At 44.4% G+C, this 9,821-nt stretch overlaps 1 long non-coding RNA gene across 1 annotated transcript in view; it reads left to right on the top strand.

Moving 5' to 3' along the window:
• Positions 1 to 1,525: 1,525 nt before the first annotated feature.
• Positions 1,526 to 9,821, top strand: part of LOC310657404 — a 35,657-nt gene continuing 27,361 nt past the window's right edge. Inside the window, exon 1 of the long non-coding RNA XR_014501749.1 lies at positions 1,526 to 1,557. This is a non-coding gene — a long non-coding RNA (uncharacterized lncRNA). The remainder of the gene's footprint in view (positions 1,558 to 9,821) is intronic.

Genomic DNA, 9,821 nt, shown 5'->3' with positions numbered 1-9,821 from the left:
TGAAGTGTCTGATCCTCTAAGGTATCAGTCGCTGTGATGTTTGGGTTGGAGAAAGATTTTTAATCTCCTGAATGATCGACCAGGAGGGAGAGAACATGCCAGCTGGGCATGTGTCTCTGCCATACTCCTACTCGTGTATAGGACCTCCTGACACTTGAAAGACAGGGTCAGGCCCACTAAAAAGAGCCCCATTGAGTCTACTGCAGCAAGTAGGTTGACTCACTGAGGGTGAGGTAATGAAAAACGGGGAACCATACCAGAATAAGGTTTTAGGCACATAGGTGCAATAGCTTCGCACATGCCTCAAATGTAAGGCAGCTAGCAGCACGCATGCTCAGCACTGAGGCAAAATCAAACAAATCACAGGGAAGCAGTATTATCTATACTTAGGTGCCTTATAAGGGAAAAGGGGGAAACTAAGAGATCTCATTGGGTGACAGAATTTGTAATATCCATGATGTATATAAAAGCATGTGAGGCCCTTTTTTTGGGGTCCAGTCTTTGTGGAACAATCCTGCTGGACCAAACTTCTGTGCAGAAATAAAGTTTGGATTCCTTTTTCACTCTTTCTCGTGGATGCCACTGTTCGCTCATGATCTAGTAAAGGCTTTTCCTGCAACAAGGGTCCATGAAGGGTGCTTTGCTCTCCAAAAACTGAAGCTGATAACAAAGAAGGAGCAGGGGGAGAGTAAAGCCCATGAAATGAACTGGGAGGGGAGACTGATGGATGGAAAGAAGCGAGACTGGGTGGGGATAAACAAGAGTCTAGCTATGCTCACAATAGACACTGTTCCAGAACAGGAAGGAAGGAAATCAGAGCCAGAACAAAAACATGAAAAGGAACAGCCAACAAGTTGGGATGTCAGTTGGGTTAATTCTGGGCGTATCTGCAGGGTATAGGGGCCTCCGTTCTGAGGAACAGATCCCTTCACTTTCAGGCCTCTTACAGCCTTGTGGGAGCACCTATCAAGAAACCTTTTAAAGCATGATAGAGTTACCACCTGTTTGGCCTCCATTTCCCTGAACAGCTGATTGGCAGGATAGTAATTTTGAATGAAAGTTTATTAGACTTCACACAGCCTCCAGCTGTTTGGTTGGCCTAGGGCATGGAGCAAGCATTTGTCCATGTGATTCCCTATCCGTCTGAGGAGATATGCATATAACCCTCCTCCTCCAAATGCAGAACCCCATGCTGGATTTGTTGGGTTGCCAAAAGGCATTGTTGTTCCATTTAATTTCAATTGGCATTTCGTAATTTGCCTTGGCTTTTAATGACTGCATTTTTCTGTTGCTGGCTGTACTAATGTTTACATCTTTTTACATTACTATAATTGCATATATGCAATTATAATTTTTAAGTGCTGTTACCCAAGTATGCTTTTGTATTCCATTTTGCTTCCATATTGCACTATGTTTTCAAAAGGTATTTATTTAATGTAGTAAAGAAACAACAATGCCAAAAATTTGCATTAGGATTGACAACCAATTAATGCATAGTTCATTCATCATCTGCCTTTATTTTTTTCACAGGACAATTCTATGCATATCTACACAGAAGTAAGTCCTGTTAAGTTCTATGAGTTGGTTGCCTTTTTAAAACACTGAAACAATTAAGCAATTTGTATAGTGCATTCAGTTTGTATGGAAATTACAGATTAGCAACTGGAATACAGGTAAGGATATGATATTTGTGATTATTTGTGAATCTATAAAGAGAATTATTATCTGACCTGCACCTCTCAGATGAATGTGCAGATTGGAACTTGGTTATCCACCAGATTTTTCATGTTGAGGTGTCACTCTCAGCTGTGGGTTTAAAATGCGATTTTGAGATAAAAGATACACATAAATTAGTTCCAGGTTGAAAGTCCCCTCCCCTTTGGACGATCTATGTGTCCTCCATAAAAGCGGGGTCATGTTCAGGAAATTTAGGGACAGGGTGTCACATTGTAGCAACTTTCAGTGGAATTGTTTTTAACACGGCTGGGTTGCACCCATCTGTTGGCTGAACAGCCTCTTCTTCTTCCACCATATCTGGCACACCTTCTTCTGTTAAGACTGCCCTGAATCTCCTCACTCCAATTGCTCCATAAATCAGTGGTCTTCTCTCTTGGGCCCTTCCCCTGGTCCCCTGCCTCCTCCCCCACATTCTTCAGAGTCCTACCAGTCTCTGAAACTGACTAGAACATCCATCCAATCAGGTCTGTGTCTCCCATACCAAAATGCATTTACCTGATTCAGGCTTCATTTATAAATGCTGAATACTCACCAAGCAGGAAGCACTAAACAGACCACAGTGCTCAGGCTTGCCGATCAAACGTTCGGCAGTTCAAATCTGTGTGATGGGGTGAGCTCCCGTTGCTCTGTCCCAGCTCCGGCCAACCTAGCAGTTTGAAAGCATGCCAGTGCAAGTAGATAAATAGGTACCGCTGTGGTGGGAAAGTAAACAGTGTTTCCGTGTGCTCTGGTTTCCGTCACGGTGTCTTGCTGTGCCAGAAGCAGTCAGCCACATGACCCGAAAATCTGTCTGTGGAGAAACATCTGCTCCCTCAGCCTGAAAAGTGAGATGAGCGCTGCAAACCTATAGTCGCCTTTGACTGGACTTAACCATCAAGGGATCTTTTACCTTTATTATTATTATTATTACTAAACAGATGGGTCAAATTTGACAGTAATACTCCGACATCAGCAGAGGCCACAAATTCCCCACCCAAGCACAAAATATATATGCAGCATCTCACCTCACAGGAGTATGGATGTGTATTTTGAAGGATTAAAGGATGTAATGTAAGCATGCTGTTTCTCAATGTCCCACCCACAACGTCTCTGCCATTCTTCCAACATGGTGGCTCTGAGGTGTCCCACAGGCATATGGGTGTTTCCAGCCTAGTGTCCTAAGCCAGGAGATCTTGAGTATGGTATTATGTCCTGAAGCTTGCTTTCCTAATTAAGTTACAGACGACCAAAAGCACTTCACATAAATGACCTCAGTCATCCTTGTAACAGCCCTGTTGTATAAAAGAAATAAAGGTAAGATAGGTTAATGTTATTATCCCCATAGTGAAGAGTGAGCGGACTGAGGCTGAGAGACTGGAGCTTGTCGAAGGCTTCTCTAATGAATTCATGGCTGTAGTGAGATTTGAACTGAAGGCTTGCTGGCTCACAGCTGAAAGTCCACTCTGCTCCACTGGCTATGCATATTGACAGTGTTAGTATTATATCGCTCAAAAAAAAAAAAAGCATCACTCTCCGTCTCTTTCTTCATTTCGAAATATGATTTTGGAGAAAAGCCAGGCAGTCAAATTGTCCATCAGTCTCAAAATTGCTTCATGATTAAGGAACCTGGAGTAGAAAATAGGAAGCAGGTAGATGTTAATAAATCACAGCCCAGTGGGAGATGAGGAAAGTTACCTCTATCACTGTACTTTCTAGACTGTGGGACATGGAAGGAGAATGCCTTAGGGATCCTAGCTGCTCCTGGCATTACATTTTCTTTCTTACATTTTGGAAATATGTTTACAGAAGCATTCTGAAAATGTATGAATGCAGAAATGCATGTCTTTGTAATGACAGCAAGGTCAAAGGCAAATGCGGAGTCTCAACTTCCTTCTCAGCCATTCTGGGATGGATAGAATTATTTGATTAATTGAGGTTTAGGGCTGACTGAGATGTACACTGAGGACCCATGTGAATCCTTAGGAATATGACAACGTTCCAATTTCATGTCCTCACCAACAAATGGCTTTCACTGAGCAAGTCACCAACAGGAGAACAAGAGATTGTGTGCATGTGTGTGTGGTCTCTGTGTGAGAGGGAGATGTGCACTTGGGAAGAGAAAGAGAGTGAGGTGTATATGTGAAGTCTGAGTGCATGAGTGTGTGAGAAAGGTGCATTTGTACCCGAGGTCTCTATAGGTACAATTGAGTATATAATGGGGTATGTTGTGGCTATCTTGTATATTCCCTAGCACTAGGGAAATGCTTCCAGTTGTTATTTAATTAAAACAGCATCCCCCACCAGGCAGCACATAGCTGTCTTCCTGGGACATGAGGTTGCCTGTGTGGGCGAGAGCAGCAATTACTGTACATTACCCTTCAACCGAGGGACACGGGTGGTGCTGTGGGTTAAAGCCTCAGTGCCTAGGGCTTGCCGATCGCATGGTCAGCGGTTCGAATCCCCGTGGCGGGGTGCGCTCCCGTCCCTCGGTCCCAGCGCCTGCCAACCTAGCAATTCGAAAGCACCCCTGCGTGCAAGTAGATAAATAGGGACCGCTTACTAGTGGGAAGGTAAACGGCGTTTCCATGTGTGGCTCTGGCTCGCCAGAGCAGCAATGTCATGCTGGCCACGTGACCCGGAAGTGTCTTCGGACAGCGCTGGCCCCCGGCCTCTTTGAGTGAGATGGGCGCACAACCCTGGAGTCTGTCAAGACTGGCCCATACGGGCAGGGGTACCTTTACCTTTACCTTACCCTTCAACCGTCCCGATTTGACTGGAACATCCCGGAATTACAGAAGCCATTCCAGCTTCTGATTGCATCTGAGAAAATCTTGCTTTCAGTGCTGCTCCCTCTCACAAATCAGCAGGCTCCTATAAGAGCTCAGCACCGAAAGATGTGCATTTTTCATGCAAAATAAGGCATATGAATGGGAGCCCATAGAAGGGGAGGAGGGGGCGCTGCTGGTGGTGCAGGCCAGGCCACCCCTGCCAGGCCACCCCTGCCAGGCCCAGACGTATAAAGAGGAACCTTACCTCAGATCTGAAGCAAGCATTTCAACCCTACAAGTTCTTCTCTGTTATGGATTTTTCATCCGAACTGGGCTTTTTTAGCTGAACTTTTTATCCTTCCCTCCTACCCCCTTGCTTTTACTACAAGCTTGCCCCCAACCTCAGTTGCCAGGGGCCACACCCTCCTGGTTGTTGTTGTTTCGTTGTTTAGTCATGTCTGACTCTTTGTGACCCCATGGACCAGAGCACGCCAGGCACTCCTGTCTTCCACTGCCTCCTGCAGTTTGGTCAAACTCTTGCTGGTAGCTTTGAGTACACTGTCCAACCATCTCGTCCTCTGTCATCCCCTTCTCCTTGTGCCCTCCATCTTTCCCAACATCAGGGTCTTTTCCAGGGAGTCTTCTCTTCTCATGAGGTGGCCACATTATTGGAGTCTCAGCTTCAGGAATTGTTCTTCCAGTGAGCACTCAGGGCTGATTTCCTTCAGAATTGATAGGTTTGATCTTCTTGCAGTCCATGGGACTCTCAAGGGTCTCCTGCAGCACCATAATTCAAAAGCATCAATTCTTCAGTGATCAGCCTTCTTGATGGTCCAAGCTCTCGCTTCCATACATCACTACTGGGAAACACCCTCCTGGTACACCTCTCCATTTCCTCCAAGTATTTGGCTCACTCGTAGGAATGCAAGTGCTAGATGCTGAGGAGGAGGAGGAGGAGGAAGAAGAAGAAGAAGAGGAGGAAGAAGAAGAGGAAGAAGAAGAGTTTGGACTTGATATCCCGCTTTTCACTCCCCTTAAGGAGTCTCAAAGCGGCTAACAATCTCCTTTCCCTTCCTCCCCCACAACAAACACTCTGTGAGATGAGTGGGGCTGAGAGACTTCAAAGAAGTGTGACTGGCCCAAGGTCACCCAGCAGCTGCATGTGGAGGGGCGGAGACATGAACCCGGTTCACCAGATTACAAGTCTACCGCTCTTAACCACTACACCACACTGGCTGCACACTGCAGCTAATAAAGTGGAATGTTGAATGCTGTACTCTCTCTAGTGATATATCATGCCATTATCACATGCAGCCATTCTGTTTTATTTCACACCCTTTGGAGCTATTTTTGTGACCCCACATACCCCACACAGCCATTTTGTGATTGGCAGTCCCAACACTTCTTCAACATTTGAAATGTGCCCACTAGTCCCAAACATTTGACACTGTTTCAAGGAATTTCATTGGTGTTGAGGAATATAAAGATTTAGTTGGCTGTTTCAACCTTTTCTGGGATTAATACAGAACTGTTCTTGATCTTAAAATCTGCTGCAGCTGACTGCAGTACACAGTTTCTTGCACATAATAACATCCTGTTATCTTTTTATAGGCACATGAAATAAAACATATATTTCTCTTAAAGAGAGAGAGAGAGAGAGAGAGAGAGAGAGAGAGAGAGATGGAATAAGAATGATAAATCACTTGTTCAATGAAAAGCCAAAATATGCTTTTATAGAACTGGCATTATGAAAGGGAATGTTTAGCTACAAAAGCAGTTGTGAAAGTCTTGTATGATATTCTTCTTCCGTTCAGTTTGTAAGTTGCCTCTTAATAACAAATCAAACAAAGAAAGAAAGAAACAGGAACATAGATCTCTGCTGAGAGCATGATTTGTGACTGAAGTACCAAAGCAATTCAGCAGTGAATTGGGATTCATGTCCGCTTTAAAAAGGAAGTCATCAACTCCATTACTTCTAATATCAAGCATGATTGTACCTTCTATGCTAAATCACAAAATGCAGCATTGCAAACCTTCCCAGCCATCATTTCTTTCATAGCAGCAAGAGGACAAATAGGTGCAATTTGTCTATTTTACTAGAATATTAACAAACTTGGTCACAATCTACTCTAATAAATAATCTAGTTTGTCTGTGGAAATATTGTGGAATAGCCTGTTTTCTAGGGTGTGTTTGCTATGTTGTTGGTTTAACATTCTCATGAAAAATTTGCCATTGATTTCAGATACTGTCTCATTATATTGTGTGCCACTGTATTTGAGGCTGTGCAGTGTTTTGATGTTCCAAGTTTTAATACTGCAAAGGTCACCCTTGAGCATAGAAAGGTTAAGAGGTTACTAAAGGAATCCTTTATTCCCCCTCCCAAATCAATTCTCTGAAACCTAATGTGACATTCTCAAACATCTCTACATCTGTTTTCTTCATTAATAGAGAAAACACAGTTTTTATATTGGCACTTGCTGTTAGCAACATTATAATATAATGAGGACATATATTGCAATTCCATTAAAACCTGAACTTCAGGCATTAATTTGTGTGTGTGTGAGAGAGAGAGAGAGTTGTCTGTGTGAGTTGTCTCTGTGTGTGCAATGCAGTAGCGTGAAATTTATTTTGTATGTTGTCAGCCTCAACACTGATCTGTTCTGCAAAACCATGACCAACAAGTCATTAAGTTATATTTATGCTATGGAGAAGAAGAAGAAGAAATATTATAGCCCTTACCACTTTATACAATTTCTGATAGGAGAGTTTACTAGCTCTTCAAATTAGGGTATAACAACATTTTCCAAATGCAGCCATTATGACTTGGCTCCAAAGTAGCACAACAACTTCCCTTTACATAATGGTCCACCCTCTCCCGACCTGCCAAAAAGGTGAACCTGAAAAAGTGCAAGAAATTGTTTAGCGCTCCCAATTTCCTAAACCCTTAATTATGCGGCTCTATGTTACGCCATATTTTAAATTTTATGGCAGTGTAAAATTGGGTGAAGTAGTATGATGTACTCAAAATAGAACTAGGCAGTTTCAAGGATTATATATTTACAGTTAATGGCTAGATGATTCTGGACAAACTTGTTTCTTTAGGCATAATCATTTTAAGTACACGCAACCTATCCCCCCCCCCCCATTTGTGCAAGGGTTGTGTTGCAGGTCATTGCACATGATGGCAGACCGTGTATAAGCCCACCCCATCTGGTTACATCTGTTACACCCTGTTACGTCCCCTTTTCGTGGCAGTCCTGGGTTCATGGTGATGCACGCTTGCACAGCCGTGCATGCTTTGAATGTGCGCAAAATGGTTGTTGCCTGTATATCATTAAATTCTCAGTTGACACAATCACACACACAAAAAGAACATATATATGGGTCAAGCTACATCTTATGCTTAACATGTTGCTATGTCATTCGCTGGTGGGGTTTGGAATGTATGTAGCTGTTCCACTGTACAAGGGGAGAAAGCCCCGCTGAGTTGATGCACTCTCAGAGACTGATGGAATCTGATGGATACCTAAGTGCTCTGGAGGATTTTGTGGCTGATATGGCTGGTCCAGAATGCGGCAGCTAGACTGGTGACTGGGAGTGGCTGCCAAGACCACATAACACCAGTCCTGAAAGACCTACATTGGCTCCCAGTACGTTTCTGAGCACAATTCAAAGTGTTGGTGCTGACCTTTAAAGCCCTAAATGGCCTCAGGCCAGTATACCTGAAGGAGTGTCTCCACCCCCATCATTCAGCCCAGACACTGAGGTCCAGCTCTGAGGGCCCTCTGGTGGTTCCCTCCCTGTGAGAAGTGAGGTTACAGGGAACCAGGCAGAGGGCTTTCTCAGTAGTGGTGCCTGCCCTGTGGAACACCCTCCCATCAGAGGTCAAATAAACAACTATCTGACTTTTAGAAGACATCTGAAGGCAGCCCTGTTTAGGGAAGTTTTTAATGTTTGATGTTTTATTTTGTTTTTACTATTTTGTTGGGAGCCTCCCAAAGTGGCTGGGGAAACCCAGCCAGATGGGTAGGGTATAAATTATTCTTATTCTTATTAATTATTATTACTGGTTCTCCAGTCAAGGCTCCAGCCTCCTGTCTCACTATGGCAACACACTGTGCAAACTCTGAATTGGGGCTAGTCTGCTGCTGTGTTATTGTACTTTTTTTTAGTATATTTGATTTGAAGTCATAACTGTTTGAGTTAATATTATTGTTTATAGAAGAAGGTTGTGGGTTCGAGGACCCGAGCCATGCGATGTGGAATGAATACACAAGGACACGTGATATAAGGTTTATGGGCAAGGAAAGGCCACAACTTTTATTGGTTACAGCAGTGAAAAGGTATTGGCTTAGGCATTGGATGTCCACAACAAAGGGGGTTGAATCACCAGTAGGTGGAGCCTGTTGATGCCAATCCAACTATAGACACTCCCCTGATGTCACCGAGGGTCGTGCCATGGCCTCCCGCCAAGCAGGCATCGGACAGAATACACGACCGCCAGATTCCTCTAACGGAATACCCCAAAATTGAAGGCATAGGTGATGGCCACACCTAGCCCTTAGACACACCACAACACATTATTTCAATGCCTAACCTACCCACCAATACCACAAAAAAATTGTGGCAATTGCTACGAGGTAGGTGAAAAAACCAAAAGGCCTAATGCCAAATGGAAAAATTCCTACCAGGCCTCCCAGTCAACCAGGGCGACCAACCTAAGGTCCATAGCAAGGCCAAGAAGAAACGTCAACCCTAAGCTAAAGGGAGTGGAGGGTGGGTGACTCGCGATGGGACGAAGATAGACGAGAAGAGAGGCCGGGAGGGGGCTGGCGCCCAGCATATATGCTGGAGGACACGCCTCCGCAGCGGCACCTGATTGGGTGCCTGTTGATGGGCGTAGGCGCCAGCCAGGTAAGAGGGAAGGCAGGGGGCTATCGCCCCCTGCTAGGGGGCGGGACTCAGGCTCCCGCCCACAACCACTCCCCTCTCTTCCAGGGAGGAGAGTCTTTGTGACATAACCTTCCCTGGGATCATGAATTGAACATAAGTAAACAAAAGTCTTTTATAAATCTCAGTACTGTCACACTTTCCCCTATAGTCTAGAATTCATTCCCATGATAGAATCTGTTAGTTGGCTATGTTTGATCCCATATAACAGTGGCGGCAAACCTTTTAGAGACCAAGCGCCCAGACTGCAAACCAAAACCCACTTATTTATCGCTTTTTTTGAGGAGCCGCTGACCAACGTTTTGGAGCTTTTGGGGGGGGGGGCTTGCAAAAGTTGCTTTGCTTTTTTGGGGGGGATGCCTCAAAGCTGCTGAGCTTTTTATTGG

Source organism: Podarcis tiliguerta (assembly GCF_965153285.1).
Source record: "Podarcis tiliguerta genome assembly, chromosome: 9".
Taxonomy (NCBI): Eukaryota; Metazoa; Chordata; class Lepidosauria; order Squamata; family Lacertidae; genus Podarcis; species Podarcis tiliguerta.
The sequence above is the reverse complement of the archived record's forward strand: the minus strand, read 5'-3'. Positions and strand labels throughout refer to the sequence as shown.